We start from the raw sequence: 15,918 nt of genomic DNA on the forward strand, positions 1-15,918 counted from the left end.
TGGACTGCGTCGAAGCTTCCTCCGCCAACTTCAAAGACCTCTGCCTGGACTGCGTCGAAGCTTCCTCCGCCAACTTCAAAGGAGAGTCGACCCGGGTGGCCGCCGACGCTGCAAGTGGCACCGAGGACGGGGACCTCACCACAGGCGAAGGACCACATACCGCTTCAACAGTCGGTGCAGAAGGTGCAAGCACCCCTGGCACCGAAGTAGACTGGTGCAGCAATCCCTCCAGAAGCTCTGGAAGAAGGGCCCTGATACGCTCGTCGAGAGCTTCCATAGGAAAATGATGAGGGGCCAGCGCAGGAGTCAGTGGCAGAATCTGAGGGGGCTTGAGAGCCGGTACCAGGCTGCCAGAAGACCGACGCATTGGCACCTCTTGTATAGAGGGTGAGTGGTCCTCTCGGCGCTGACGCTTCTCGTGTGTCGAATCCCTCGGCTCCCCGGAGCTCTCGGTACCGCGCATGGAAGGAGATCGATGACGGTGCTTCTTAGCCTTCGCTCGATGCCCGTCATCGAGACTCCTCGGTACTGAAGAGGAGGACATGGAATCCTCACGCCTCCTCGGGTCCAACGAAGGTCAATCCCAGGGGGCCTGCATAGCAGTAGGCCTCGAGACAGGTGGAGATCCATTTGATGCCTTGCTGCTCCCAACGCGATATGGTCGTTCAGCAGCCATTACCTGCGCTCTTGAAGTCGATGCTTCCCTCGACGTCAACGCCGCCGACCTCAGTACCGATGCCGAAGGACCGGACCGATCCGCAAAAAATATTTCACATTGAGCCTCCTGAGACACTGGGGTCCGTTTTTTCATTAAAGAACACAGCTTACAAGCAGCTGGCAAATGATCGGTCCCAAGGCACTGGAGACACCACGCGTGGGGGTCAGTACCTGAGATGGTCCTGTTGCACCAAGTACAACGCTTGAAGCCGCTGGGTGTCCGCGATGACATGGACGGAAAAACGGCGGCTACGAAATTAAAGGACTCGATTGTGCCAATTAAAAAGGCACAAAAAAGGAAAATAAAACCCAGTCGAACAGCCTAAAAGCCGGCTGCGACGAAAAAAGGAGGAAACAAACTTTAGTGGAAAAAACTAAAGAAATAAAGGGAAAATTAAATTGCTTTTTTTTTTTTTTTAAATTCTAAGAAAAAGAAAAAAAGGGGAGCGGTAACGCTAGAAGTCTCCTGGGCCAAAAATGAACACAGCAGAATACCGTGTCACTCCAGACGTGGATGAAAAAGAACTGAGGGCATGCTCGCGCTGCGGGCGGGAAGCCGTTCGCGCATGCGAGGTTTGCTCTGCCCGCACGCCGGTGCGCTCTAGAAAAAGTTTTTGTTTAGAGATTTGCCGGTCTCCTGGGCCATCATGGACGACAACCCAATCATGAGAACGTGCACTTACATAAGTTTTTTGGTTTGGTGAACTTTAAAATTTGAAAAATTAACATTTTTTGTAATAACTATTGGAGGTTTTTTGGAGCCAATGACGACAGCATGTTCTCCATGAATTTATGGAATTTTAAGCCTAGTATAAAAAAGTCTGTTGAGGCTTTTTCCTCCATTAGCACGTTCTCTCTATGACTTAGAACACAGTGAACCACACTTGCACTTCAATAGATCCAACAGTAGAGAGGATTGTTCTTAAACCTTAGCATTTGTTTTTTTAAATTAATTTTATTTACTACATTTCTATCCAGCCTTTATTCAAGGTGGGTAACAATATTCATATACATAGTCTTGAACACGTAACAATCATTGAGCATGTTAAGCTAAAATATGATCATTAGCTGGTCCTAGCCAAGAGAGAAGGGAAAGGGGAAAAAAAACACAAAGAAAGAGCAAGTTGCAGGCAATAGCTATAACTTGTGGGGAGGCTACAACTTGTGGGGAATCTAATCGGTCATAGACTGTTTTTAAGTTTAATTAATGTTTTATTTATTTTTATTTATTTTATTTGTTCTTGTCATTTGCTGATATATGTAAAGCATTTAGTAGGCAGACCCTAACACACAGTTCATACACATTAACAAGCTTCCATGTGACCCTGTAAAGGGGTTTGCTGTAGTTTGCCTGCTTCTGTGTGTTACACCAAGTTAATTAATTTTTTTTCCTTGGGGGGGGGGGGGGAGGGGGGAGTGGCATGAAGAGGTGCACAGTAAATATAATGTGCTAACTGGCTAATACATTTAGAGGGGCATTTTCAATGACATCTAAATCCGATTTTGTAAGTTTCCAAAGCACATGGCCCAGGGAGACCCCTGCCACTGTACATTTGACACCCGTTATCTCTTTTAACCAACTTGGCCTTAAAAGGTCTGTGCATTGAGACATATGCTCACAAATAAATCTTGTATTGTGTTTCCTGAAATGCATTATTTGTGATTTCTCCTATAGCTTTCAAGCAGTTTCTATAACGATTCCCTGAGTCACCCTATACTGTAAATCTCTATTCCAAGCTTCAGCTAGTTTCCCATGGTCAAGTCCTTCAATAACCTCTTGAAGACCTTTATGGAACTCAACATGTATGCCTGCATTTGTGCATCTAAGCAAAGCTTCATTCAACTTATTATGTACATCCTTTCCTAATCGTGAAGACACCATTCCCATCACAGCATGCCGAAAAGGGAGATCTGCAAAGTAAATCATGCATGGGAATATGAAATTCTCTCTCTAGATGTTGAAAGGGTTTACTCTTGCATTGAGTATTTACCACCTGAAATAACTTTATCCCCTTATTGGCCCAACTTTGAAACACTTTCTAATGTGGCACAGAAGATATCCAGGTTCCTCCTAATACACTGCAAAGATGTTAACTGTTGAACAATGCAATACAATAAAATCACTTCTATTCTGCTACATACCTAAGAGCTCGCTGTTGATTACAGCTAGAGATTAGTCAAGTTACTAAGAATTACAACTGATGTCAGAAAAAACAATAAAATAATTTTATGAATATAAAAACCTTGGAAAATTATAGAATTTGAAAATCTACAAAACTGATCTAATTTCAATTGGGATGTTTCCAGATCTTTGCTTATCTAATAAGGTAATGATTGTACAAAATGCCTATTGCACCTCTCTCTGGACTTGGAAAGTGAAATACAATACAGCTCGAAAAGGCCTGCCTTTCTTATCAATGGAAACAACAAATGTACCTGACCATATAGCAGTTTAAATATTAAAATACATAATTTAAAAACTCATGCCTCTATAGGAAGCAAATGTAAATTCTGAAATAGCAGGGTTGCCCTATCAAATTGGGAGGCTGAGTACACAGAGTCGCTGTATTCTGCTGAATCTGTAGCTTTTTACACAAAGACACAGAACCAACTGAATAAATGACTTGCAATAATTAAACTGTGTTAGTACCAAAGCCTGCACTAAAATTCTAAGTTGATCAAAACAAAACAAACAAAAAAAAGTCTAATCCTTTGAAGTGGACATAAGATCAGAGGATACTTTCTAATCAGATTGTTCATGTAAACAAAGAAGGACAGCGTAGAATCCAAAGTCACACCTAAAAGTTTTAGTGTTCAACAAGAAAATGAAATCCATTTATAAATAACCTTTGACAAGGCATGATCACTTGCAGAGCACCAAGCCAAAGGAATTTTGTTTTATCTCTATTGAGCTTCAATAAATAAGAAGATACCCAGGTTTCAACAATGGAGCCACAGATTAATGGCTTGATTAGAAAAGCTTATTTTAAATTGAAACAATTACGATTGCCGAGATATTTTTTTTAAACAAGATTTTAGGATTGTTGTGCAATTAACAATTTTATCATCATTATTAGACTATGGGAATTCTTCATATTCAGGTTTGTCCTCTAAGCAACTCTAGAGAAATCAAATGATTCAGAATACAGCTGCTAGGCTGATATTTTGGAAACCTCGAATGGATCATATAACTCTCCGTTCAGTGCTTTGCATTGAATGCCTGTGCAGGCTTGGAATATTTATTTATTTATTCATGACATTTATACCCCACATTAGCCCAAAATAAACTCAAGTTCAATGTGGCTTACTATTATTACTTTAATATTATTAAAATACTTTGTTTCGTATTTAAGTTTTTGGATGGTTCCAGCCCTGAAGGTGGATCTTAGCTAGTGAATTGGTAAAATTTAGGACAATCTCCAGGGGTTGTAATTATTTGATGTTAGCTTTTCCTTCAACTAAAAGTATACGGTTTAAAGCTATTTTTTCTCAATCTTTTTTCTTTTCAACAGTTCATTACTGGAATAGTCTTCTCTTTTGAGTTGTGCTCGATGAGGAGCTATTTACTGTTTCCAAAATCTTTGAAAACGTGTTTACTAGGCCTTGCGGGGGGGGGGGGGGGGGGGGGGGGATTATGATTTTATTTGTTTTTATTGTATATTTTCTTATATGTGAATCCGGATGATCAGATCAGTTTTTTATTTAAACAGATGTAACTCACCTCAAATCTTATTTTAGAGACTTGGTGAGAGAAGTCTCTCACAGCATAGCATAGCAATAAATAGTCCGATTTTCTCTCAATTTCAATTAACATCTCAGGGAGCAGAACCAACAAAGTGTGATATCTTCATACATAAATAACCATTTCTACTCCCTCCTTGTTTAAAAATTCTCTCCTAAAGATTCCATCAGGATATTAAACAGAATAGGTGGCAGCCTTGTGAGTATGCCAGATAATCCCCAGGAGGAACTAAGAGCACTTTTTTTTATTTTTTTTTAGTTGCATGTAGAGTATAGCTGAAATGCAGAGGTTCACACACTTTCATCTATTTTGGGGGCAGAAAAATTGTTAGAATTGACACAAATCACTTAAATGCCACATCCCAAATACTAAGTTACAATATCTCAGTTATAGTATCTTGGTTATAATATCTAAGATCAAACAGCAATAAACCTCCTTTAGACCTGTGCTTTAGAAGGGTACTCGAGAGATTTTTGCTTTTTACCTTACCACAAATATTGATGCAAAGTTGCATGGAGCAGCTTCTGTTCCTTTTACAAGATATTAATGGGTAGCATCTAGAGTGCATTGAGCCATTTGGGTATTAAAGTACTATTATATAAAAATTGCACCCCATTAGTTATCTGGCAAATGCCTGCCTTGCCATTAATCTCTCAAGTGTCTCCTTAAGTTAGGGGTTTGTCTGTTAATCTCATGGAAGATTTGCAGATCCAGAGTGATATGAATCCCACATATTTAAAAGAAGTACTGGCCCAAGGTAATGGAAAAGGTCACTCCTATTTACCTTCATTTCTCTTGTACTGAGAGTTCTTATGGCTTAGGCAGATTAAGCTTTAATCTAGATACTAGCCTGAAGTTGTCAAATTGAGCAAGGACAAAAGGTAAGGCTGTCTGGGGATGCATTATCATAAGAATTGTCATATGCAAATACCAGCACTTTAATTTCAATAGCATTAATACTTACCCCCATAATTCCTTCATATTATGATCTACAAAAAAGGTTCTAAAAATAAGAGAAATAGGGTTTACAAGTGACAAGCCTGCCTAGTATCACGTGTTATACCGAAAGTAAGTAGTACGGGTTCCACTGACCATTATCACTGCTCTAGGAATGGTATATAATACCTGTACTGCTTTCAAAGAAGAGGACCCCCAATCCAGACTTTTCAGCAGCAAATCTTACTATTAACGCTAGACATTCATCTCAATCACACTTCCATCATGGCCATTAGACAATTTACATATGTTTAACACTGCCTGCCTGCCTCTAACAAATCCTACCTGCTCCTCTGCAATAAGGGTTGGAATACATGCATACACTGTCTGCTAAAAAATTTTTGTTCCTAATTTAACAGAGCAGGCAATAATGATTCTGAAGTTGTAAATCCTTGCCTGGCTTGGGAATCAAAGTTAACAATGCACAATCAGCTTTCATAGTAAGCTTCTAAAAGGGCTAATATTCAAATGAAATATTTTATAGAATTTAGCACTATAAGGTCCATCTTACATAGTTTAAAACTCTTGATGTCCGTCTGAACCTTCTCCATAGTGATTGGTGAACACAACATTTCAATTTGTGTTTGATCTAATATGGGTAAGGTGATTCACTTTAAAATAATCACTGATTCTCGATGTGTCAGATGGGGGTTTCTCTGTATACACTTTTGGAAAGAAATCTCAAAATATTTTAAGATATCAGCAATACAGTTTGTCCTAAGTCTGCATATTTAGTATCAAGCATGCATATTTATACAACTCCTGCACTTGTATTTCAATGAGGGAGGGGCGATATCATGGTTAAAACTAGCAAATGTTGATAGTTAACACTGTTGGATTGTTGGGTCAATAATGTATTGACAATGAATACTGAATATAGAGTTCCTTTTTTTGTTTGTTTTATTATTATTTTTTTTATATATATTTGGATTGTAAACCACTTTGATCTGTTGAAGGAAAACAATACATCAAGTGTAATAAAACAAACATTTACTGCAGACAAAATATAAATCCACTCTTCCAAGACTGCATCATCATATAACTGCCTTTCTGAGGTTGGCACTGCAGTGAATTGCCAACTACCTTATTTATGATGTCAGTATTTAATCATGAAAGGGTACAACCTGGAGTGCCTCATGGATTGATGCTGGGGCCGATTCTGTTCAATATATTTGTGAGTGATATTTCTGAAGGGTTAAAAGGTAAAGTTTGCTTTTTGCGGACGATACTAAGATTTGTAACAGAGTAGACACCGGGAGGGAGTGGAAAACATGAAAAAGGATCTGCAGAAGCTAGAAGAATGGTTCTAAGGTTTGGCAATTAAAATTCAATGCGAAGAAATGCAAAGTGATGTACTTAGGGAGTAGAAATCCACGGGAGACGTATGTGTTAGGTGGTGAGAGTCTGGTATGTACGGACGGGGAGAGGGATCTTGGGGTGATAGTATCTGAGGATCTGAAGGTGACGAAACAGTGTGACAAGGCGGTGGCCGTAGCTAGAAGGTTGCTAGGCTGTATAGAGACAGGTGTGACCAGCAGAAGGAGGTGTTGATGCCCCCGTGTAAGTCGTTGGTGAGGCCCCACCTGGAATATTGTGTTCAGTTTTAGAGGCCGTATCTTGCTAAGGATGTAAAAAGAATTGAAGCAGTGCAAAGAAAAGCTACAAAAATGGTATGGGATTTGCGTTACAAGACATATGAGGAGAGACTTGCTGACCTGAACATGTATACCCTGGAGGAAATGAGAAACAGGGGTGATATGATACAGACATTCAAATATTTGAAAGGCATTTCATCTCCACCACCTCCCGCGGGAGGGCATTCCAAGTATCCATCACTCTCTCCGTGAAAAAAATACTTCCTGACATTTTTCTTGAGTCTGCCCCCCTTCAATCTCATTTCATGTCCTCTAGTTCTATCACCTTCCCATCTACGGAAAAGGTTCGTTAGACTTTAGTATTCCACAAAACTAAAGATGAGGAGGATTAGATCAAGTTTCTAATGTAAAGAAGTCCAACATTTTACTAATAGAAAAATGAACTCATGAGAAGACAAACTTCAAACTGTTCACTGAAGGAAAACAGAGTACAAAATGATCAGTATATCATCAATTATTTGAGTTCAACAATCACATATAAAAAGATAAAGCCTCAAGGGACTATCCTCAAAAGATTTTAAAGACTAAACAGCAAATTTTGAAAAATTCTGGCCTTAAAAAAGTAGTCAGTGAATATGCATCAACTATAGGCATGACATGATCACATCTTCATTTCCTTAATATCAGACGGGCTGATGCATTCTGTATCAGCTGAATCTTATTTAACAGCTTCACAGAAATGCCAGAATAAAGAGCATTACAATAGTCCAGTTATGAAAGAATCAACAACTGGACAATTATTCTAAAATGGTCATCAGTGAAACAAGAACTAATCAGAATTATTAAGCTTAAAAGTTCTATTAAATTATGACTCTTGGGTCCCATACTCAAAGATGAGTCTAACAACACACCCAACACTCTTGAAACCTTTTCCACAACAAAGGAAGTACCTGCAAAAATTGGTATATGGTCTGGAATAATGTTTATATTCAAACTAAAACAGAGAATCTTAATCAGCATTAAGTTTAAGAGAGTACGACAAATACCAATCTCTTATCTTTTTAATACAATCATTAACACTGGTAGGCCTAACTATATTATGACCAACAGGAACTAGAAAGAAAATATTTTTGGCACCCAACACAGATCTCAAAGAGCTCATAGATGACAAGGTTGGGAAATAGGGGACTCTTGTAGACCACCAATCTAAACAAATTAAGATTCACTATCTTTAAATACACGGTATGATCTATTTTTGGGACACTGCTGTTTTTTTCCACCCTCTTGTGGATTTGCTTCTCAGAAAAGAACTAAACCAGTTAAGCACGACATTAGAAAGATCCATTTCTGATAATTTAAATAGTAACATGCTATGATACACTGTATCAAATGCATCAAGACCATTTGCCCACATTTATTGAAAACTCTCTTACTTTGAACATTAAAGCAAGCAAAAGGATCTTGGTTGAAAACATCTAAAGGTAAATTGAGAAATACACAGTAAATTAAATATAATCAATATGGGACAGAGCTGTGAGCCCTAGAGGTGTGTGTAACCTTCTCCAGTGGGTACAACATATATCATGCATCAACCATATCCAATGTTTTACACAAAGATTCAGGAGTCCCTTGTTTTCTCCAAGCCTGCTCTCCAGGGCATTTGACTTTATGTTCACCATAGGGTTGTATACATGATTGAAATTCTCTAGTAGGATATGCCTACCCAGAAATTGTGAGCATAATCTCAAAGACACAAAGAAACTGTGTTCATACACATTTAGTGCATATATAACTACTGTGAGTTTCTTGTTCAAGAACATCTAAATTATCACCCATGTAGGTATTTGGTCACACGCTTGAGTTTATGGGCTAGAGACTTAAGATAACCACTCCACCGTTATGCTCACCAGATGATAAATATAGCACTTACACCACTCATGCTCACCAGATGATAAATATAGCACTTACACCACACCCATTCCCACTGCAACTTTTGATGTTCCAAACCTGAGGCGTGTTTCCTGTAAGCACGCTACAGCAGTGTATAGCAGTGTGATATCTATGCATTGCCTTTAATATTCTCACTCTTGATTGGGAAGGTAATACCTGTCACATCCCATGAAATTATTCTAGCATCATATTTACCCATCTCCCTGCCATAGTGACAGATTAACCCTTATTCAGTTAGATACTTCACTACAGTCCAAGCACAAAGCCCGCACACCCAAACCCCCACAACTTCATCGTTCATGCTACTTAATGTTACAAGAACTTCTACATGACCTATGTACTTGTCAATGTGGTCTCTGTCAATCCCTTAAAGCCCCCTCCCCCCACAACCAACTCCCTCCTACACTCAAAGCAAGAACAAAATGATCAGTATTGTTTGCGATGCAATAACAAAATGATCAGTATTGTTTGTGATGTTTATCAGCAAAACAAGATACAAGTCCCTCTAGGTTGCCCAGTGCTTTCTTGGTTTAGGTCTTCTCGATCCCAAATCTACCAGCACATGTTGATAGATACACTTCCAAAGATGTCTTAACAGTAAGCTGGTGGCCTCCCCAACAGTTCAGCCAAGTCTCTCACACAAGTTCATCTAATATCATGATTAGATTCTCTCCACGTATAGTTCTGCTGATGCAACACTACACCATAGCGCACATATAAGCATAAGAATAATCTTTCAGGCCCAGATTCTGTAGGGATAAGTAAGATATTTGTTCCAAAGCAAACTACGAAAGACCACCACCTGTATTCCGAGCAAACCATATATTTCCCATAAAGAAGACACTCAAAACAATGCAACTAAACACACCGCAAATGAACGACCATGTGGAACCACTAGCACCTCAAGCAGCCACTTAAGGTGGGGCAGGAAGTTGGTGCAAAAGTTTTCACTGCCTCCAGCATTTCACAGGTGACCCATTTACCATGATGCTGCACTTTCAGCACTGCTAGGTACTGCAAAGCAAAGTAGATTTGCTTGGCATACAGTTTACAGCAGATAGGAGTGAATTCTCTTCACTTTACAGTCAGGTTTGCAGAGTAGTCCTTGAAAGAAATATTCTTCCCATCATATTGTACATCCTGTTGTGTTTATATTTCAACAACTATTTATGTGCATAGTTTAAGATTTTTGCGATTAGACTCGGATGATTAACATCTTTGTGCCAGCCGGCATACATGCTCTATTTTCACACCGGACCCAGGCTCTCCAACGATACAACCTTCAAGATCCAACAGTTGAGAAGTCCAGCCAGATTACAATCTCCAAAAGTTTCAGATAATCCTAAAAATGCAAATGAAGACTAATGCAATTAAGTCCAGTAACATCTTATGCATCTCCTCTTCCACATCAGACACGTACCACGCAACCTTTCCCATGTGCTTCAAATAGCCCTGTAAGTATGTTCCAAAATCTTTTCAAATTTAAAATCTAAAGATTTCACCACAGACGGATAAGATCTGGCATTAGTATCTCACCACATTATTGAGGTGGGAGACCTAATGGTAGACCATATGCCATTCTGTCCTCAGCCGGCCTCAATTTTTCCCCCCCTTTTTTTTTGCACTTTAGAAGTCTTAGTTGTGGGATGGTGCTTGACAATTATATACTTGTCCATAAAATATTTATGAGAGGTGGTGGTATATTGGTGTCCAATCCCTAACAAGAAGGTAACTGAGTGGGTTTGGATAAGGAAGAGCAGAAACACTTTTTAAAGAAAAATAACTGGAGTTAAATATCACTAAAAAAAAAAAAAAAAAATGATACGCCAGGAGAAAAAAAAAAGCCACCATGGGATACAAGAGATACAGGGCAAGCAGAATACTTAATACTACCCGCCACAGCCAGCAGAAGATGAGTCACAATCCTCCAAAATCCAGAGAAGTGGATCTTAAGACCTGCCTTAAAATTTTTGAAAGCCAGAGAAGCGAAAAGGGTAGTGAATTCCAAAAAGAAAAGCAGCCACAGCAAAAAAAACAAAACAAAAAAAAAGTTGCTTGCCTGATTCAAGCCAAATGTACAAGACTGGTGGAGTCATTAAACAATACTCATGCAATGAATGAAACGAACGGGTGGGCATATGAGAAGAGGGTACAGTGGAATCCCAGCATTAAGGGCCACATGCGTAAACAGAAGGATTTAATGCATATTGGATAGGCCACAGGGAACCGGTGGTTCTCAAATAAGTGTGTTTGATCAACTTTGCATGCATGATATAGGATCCCGACTGCCATGTTTTGCTATTGTTTGGTTACAGACAACTGACATCAAGTGACCTAATGCCAGAGTATATGAAATTGCAATAGCCAAGACATAAATATCAAAATATTAATCTAAATGCCTGAGTCTGAAGCATCCAGGTAGGTTCTCAAAGAACAGAATTGCTGAAAGAGAGTAGTTTTAAAAAAGCAGCAGAGACATGGTTGGAACTGTTTCTGTCAGACCTGGTTCTCTTTGTCCTGTTGAAACTTCTCTTTGTCAGGTGAATGAACTCAACCCTCCCAACCTGCTGCAATATTAGAGGAGTCTTGGCTCTCATTAAATGAGAGTAGTTTAGCCTCCAGAGTCGTTGCTTTATCTCATTTCTACTAAAGAATTGAGTGCCAGCAAACCTTTACCTACTCCTGTTAAATTTATGCCTGTAACAAAATTCAGTTCTAGTTCTGTTTCAAATACAGCCGAGGCAAGACTGAAAGATGTTTCGGCTGCTATGGCTTGAATAGAGAATGCTGTGAAGGGTAATTTGGCTCAGTTGTGTTAAATTTCTGAAATTTGAGCTAAGATTTCTGAGCATAAGAAGATCTCTGAGTGCTGTGAAGTTTTAACACAGAATCTCAATGCTCTGTAATACAATCAGCACTTGCTGCAGCTGTAAAGGACAGTCTATCTACTCATTTGCAGTTAGAGACTTTGGAGACTGCTAGCAGGACACATAATTTGAGAATACTTAATTTTCCTCTTACACATTACTTATCACGTGTGAGCTTTTCAAAATGTATCTAAGATGTTCTGCTGTTTCCTCAGCCAGACACTGTTACAGTGGTTACTGCTTTTTACTTGCCTAAGGGCTTATATATACTCATGTATAAGTCATATGCAATTTTGGGACTACAAATGGCCAAAACTGCTGGCTCCCCTCCAGCCCTCCCTCATCTGGCCCAGCACTCCCTCTCCCTCCACCTCTGAGTCTGGCATATCATCCTCTCTCTCACCGTCCTGCCACAGCCTTTGTAAATTCTCTCTTTAGAGATTGCAGACAGCAGCAGTAGCAATGCACATATGATGCCTACAGCCTGACCCAGAGCCTACCACCACTACTTATTTCTATAGCGCTACTAGTATCCCGCCCCCTCTGATGCAACTTCCTGTGTCTGTGCGGGTAGGATGCATCGGAAGAAAGGCTCTAGATCAGGCTTGTCCAACCCTTTTCTATTGAGGGTCACATTTTATATGCTGTAATATTGGAGGGTCAAAACATGAAACATCGTATTTTGCCGCATTCATCAAATAATGGCAAATATACAACGGTGTATTGTCCCCTTCCCAAAAAAGGCAAGCAGACCAGCAGTCAGTTGACCTCATGAGACTTGAAACCGCAAGACCAAAACCTGATCTTCTGGCCCATGTGGCTCAAGCTCACAAGAGAGCTTAGTCGTGGCGGGGAAGCAAGAGTCCCGCTATAAGCATCACAAGAATTGCCAAGCTTCTGAGGGCCAGGAAAAGCACTTGGTGGGTTGGATTACGGTCCGTGGACTGTAGGTTGGACAAGCCTGCTCTAGCTTATGCTGCAGACAGCATATGTGCATCCTTACTGATGCCAGCAATCTCAAAACACAGTGAGAAAGACATTTTAAGGTAGATTATTGGGGGTGGGGGGGTTGAATAGGAGGTATGTCTGCCCATGAAAAAATGATCCATGGTTACGGCAACCCTGTTTGAAAGAAGCCATTGTAACATCTACATTTCTCAACATATACATGAGTATATACAGTAATGAAGAAGGTGCCACAGACTCAATTAGAACACCTGATAGCTTAGATGCTCCAAGTTTTGGAACCATCTCAGGATTTTATTACTAAGAGATCAACATTGACTGTACTATTGCAGAAGACTTGAAACTAGCTGTATTAAAAAAAAATCTTATTTCCTAAAATGTACGTTCCTTTCTGTGGACAGATGATTACAATGTTCCCTGATGTAGCCAGAGCAACTCAAGTGAGAAGGAAAGCTTTCCTTCAACTAAAGCCTAAGGAACTGGCTGTAGGGGGGGTTCCTTTTTTTCTCAAGTTCAATTTGAACATCTGGATACTTATGGGAATGTTTCTTTAATTCTTCAGCTTGAATTTTTTAAGATATGCCTGGTGTGCATCATAGTTCTGCTTTTTCTTTCTCATTTATAGTGGCTGAGTATAGAAAAATGGGTTCCGGTTGCTATAATTGTTAGCTTTAAAATTTATTTTTGGGTTTCAGTAGGAAATTGTTTCTCCTGATGTAGACTTGATATATAGAGAGGCAAAAAAAAAGTTTTGAAAATCCATGCAACCACTTGGAATTTCAATGTGAAATTTTACATCTTTATTTGTTGTTCCTATCTACCTTTATGCCAAGTAGAATGATATTATCCTTAAGCATGGCAAAGTTAGAGACTATTTAGCATAGCCAACCAGTGATTTTTGCGCATTCAAAAACATTTGCACTGTAAAACTACCATTATTTGAAGGGGGGGGGGGAACAACTCCCCCCCCCCCAAAAAAAAAAAAAAACAACAGAGTACCAGCTTATTGTAATGTCATCACAGTGACATAGACTTCTGTCTGAGGAACAATGTTGGAGGCCTATCACAAGCTCCACCCAAAGCCTCAAACAAGTGTTGAACTCAAGAAAATGCTGCAGATGATCTGGGTCAGCCTGCCACAGGGGCCAATCAACCTCAACCATTTCTCGCCTCCTCTCTTCAGTCCTTTCCATCATACTGAGCCCCTCCCTCTTCCCATTAAAGCTGTGGGTGGACACTGAGCATGCACAGTGACTGTGAAATTCTGGAACACTTAATTGTATTGTTTGTATGTATGACATTTTACGCTGTTTTAGTTCAAAACATTTTAATGCACAAAAACTTGCTAGGTAGTAACGCTAAAATGTCGGTAACATCAATATATGTTGTTTAATAGTAATGCATAAGTATGATGACTAAATAATTATGTATATTTCCTCACTGAAATTCAAAGCAGTTGCTAAGAAAATGGTAAAAACTACATGTTACTTCATTTTGCCTCGCTCTGTACTAAACTGTGATTTCATATTAATTTTCCTATAGCATTTTCTTTATGTATTGTCAATTAGAAACATTTACAATTTGAGGGGGGGGGCCACATGAGGAAAAAACTTTTACACAGAAAGGGGATGGATGCCTGAAGCGCTATCCTGGTGGATGTGGTTGGGCAAAAACAGTGACTGAATTCAAAATTGTGTGGGATAAACACAGATAAAGTGTGTGTGTGTGGTGGGTAGCCTGCAAGAAGTAGCAAGCATGACAATAAAAGAAGTGGGTGTAACCTGTAAGGAGCAGCAGTTAGAATCTGGCCACCTTACTGGGCAGACTAGATGAGCTATGCTGGTTTTTATCTATCATTTATTATATACATGCTAAGACAACACTGTATTCGTTTTCCTTTGCGCCCATGAGCTGATAGGTTGGACTTCCATGCAAGAGAAAACACCAACGTTGAGTGGACAGAATAAAACTAAAATACCTGAATGAACACACTTCTTCAAGAGCTTTTGGACTTGTAGTGGTATGTAAGAAATTAAATCAAACATTATCATTGTATGAGAATCTGTATTCATAAAAAGGTGCGTTAAAAATAAACTAATTTGGAGAGAAAGACTGCAGTGCCAAAAGAATGGAAATCATACAGTAAGGGTCAACTAACTTTACTGCTACCCCCATATTAAAAAAAGAAAAAAAAGAAAAAAAGAGAGAACTACAGACTAAGGGCCCTGTTTACTAAGCCGTGCTAGAGGTGCGTTAGTGCTTTAAGCGCACGCTATGTAGGTGCCCACAATATTCCTATGGGTGCCTACACAGCGCGTGCTAATTTTGTGCACATGCTAAAAACAATAGCGCACCTTAGTAAACAGAGCCCTAAAGCTCAAACAAGCAGTAGATCTCATTGTACAGGAAGTCAGAGAATCCAGGGCAAGTGTGTTCAGGAAGATAATCACATTGCAGAGGGAAGTCAGATCACATCCTGGAACACTATTGCACTAGAGTTCTATTTCATTTCCACAGAAAAATAACAATGCCATCCTCCCAGTTCCCTTAAGCCACAACTTTGAGATTGTGTTTGACTCTTCTCTACATACATCCAACACTGCTAAAATGTGTTTGTTCCTTTATATCACCATCACAAATGATTCCTTCCTTTCTGAACACACCAGCCCTTATCCACTCTCATCACCTCTTGCTTCAATTACTGCAACTGCTTCGCACATATCTCCATCTGAACCTATCTTCCTCTACTACAACTATTCAAAATTCATTGCATGGCTTCTGCTAATGTTACACAATCTCTCTTCTCCCTATGCACTTCCATATACAGTTCAAGCGTCTCATCTAAGTATGCATTCACACAATTCATTACCTCTCCATACAGCTCTCCTTGCTAACTCTGCTCATCAAGCAACCCACGTCTATACATGCCTTTCTTTTCCAACTCCAAAGTTCTCTGCTTTCCAAATTGCTGTGCAGTACAGGTGGAATAGATTTCCTGAGCTGGTGAATCATGACCCCCTTTCTCTTGCCTTATTAAATCCAGCATAAAAACATTCATCTTTATTATTTCATTCTATTATTAATA

The 15,918-nt window shown here is 39.5% G+C and overlaps 1 protein-coding gene across 1 annotated transcript in view; it reads right to left on the reverse strand.

Annotated features, from left to right (window-relative positions):
• Window positions 1-15,918, reverse strand: part of XPO4 (exportin 4) — a 254,758-nt gene that overhangs the window by 129,376 nt on the left and 109,464 nt on the right.

This window comes from Microcaecilia unicolor, chromosome 4 (genome assembly GCF_901765095.1).
Source record: "Microcaecilia unicolor chromosome 4, aMicUni1.1, whole genome shotgun sequence".
In the NCBI taxonomy this organism is placed as follows: Eukaryota; Metazoa; Chordata; class Amphibia; order Gymnophiona; family Siphonopidae; genus Microcaecilia; species Microcaecilia unicolor.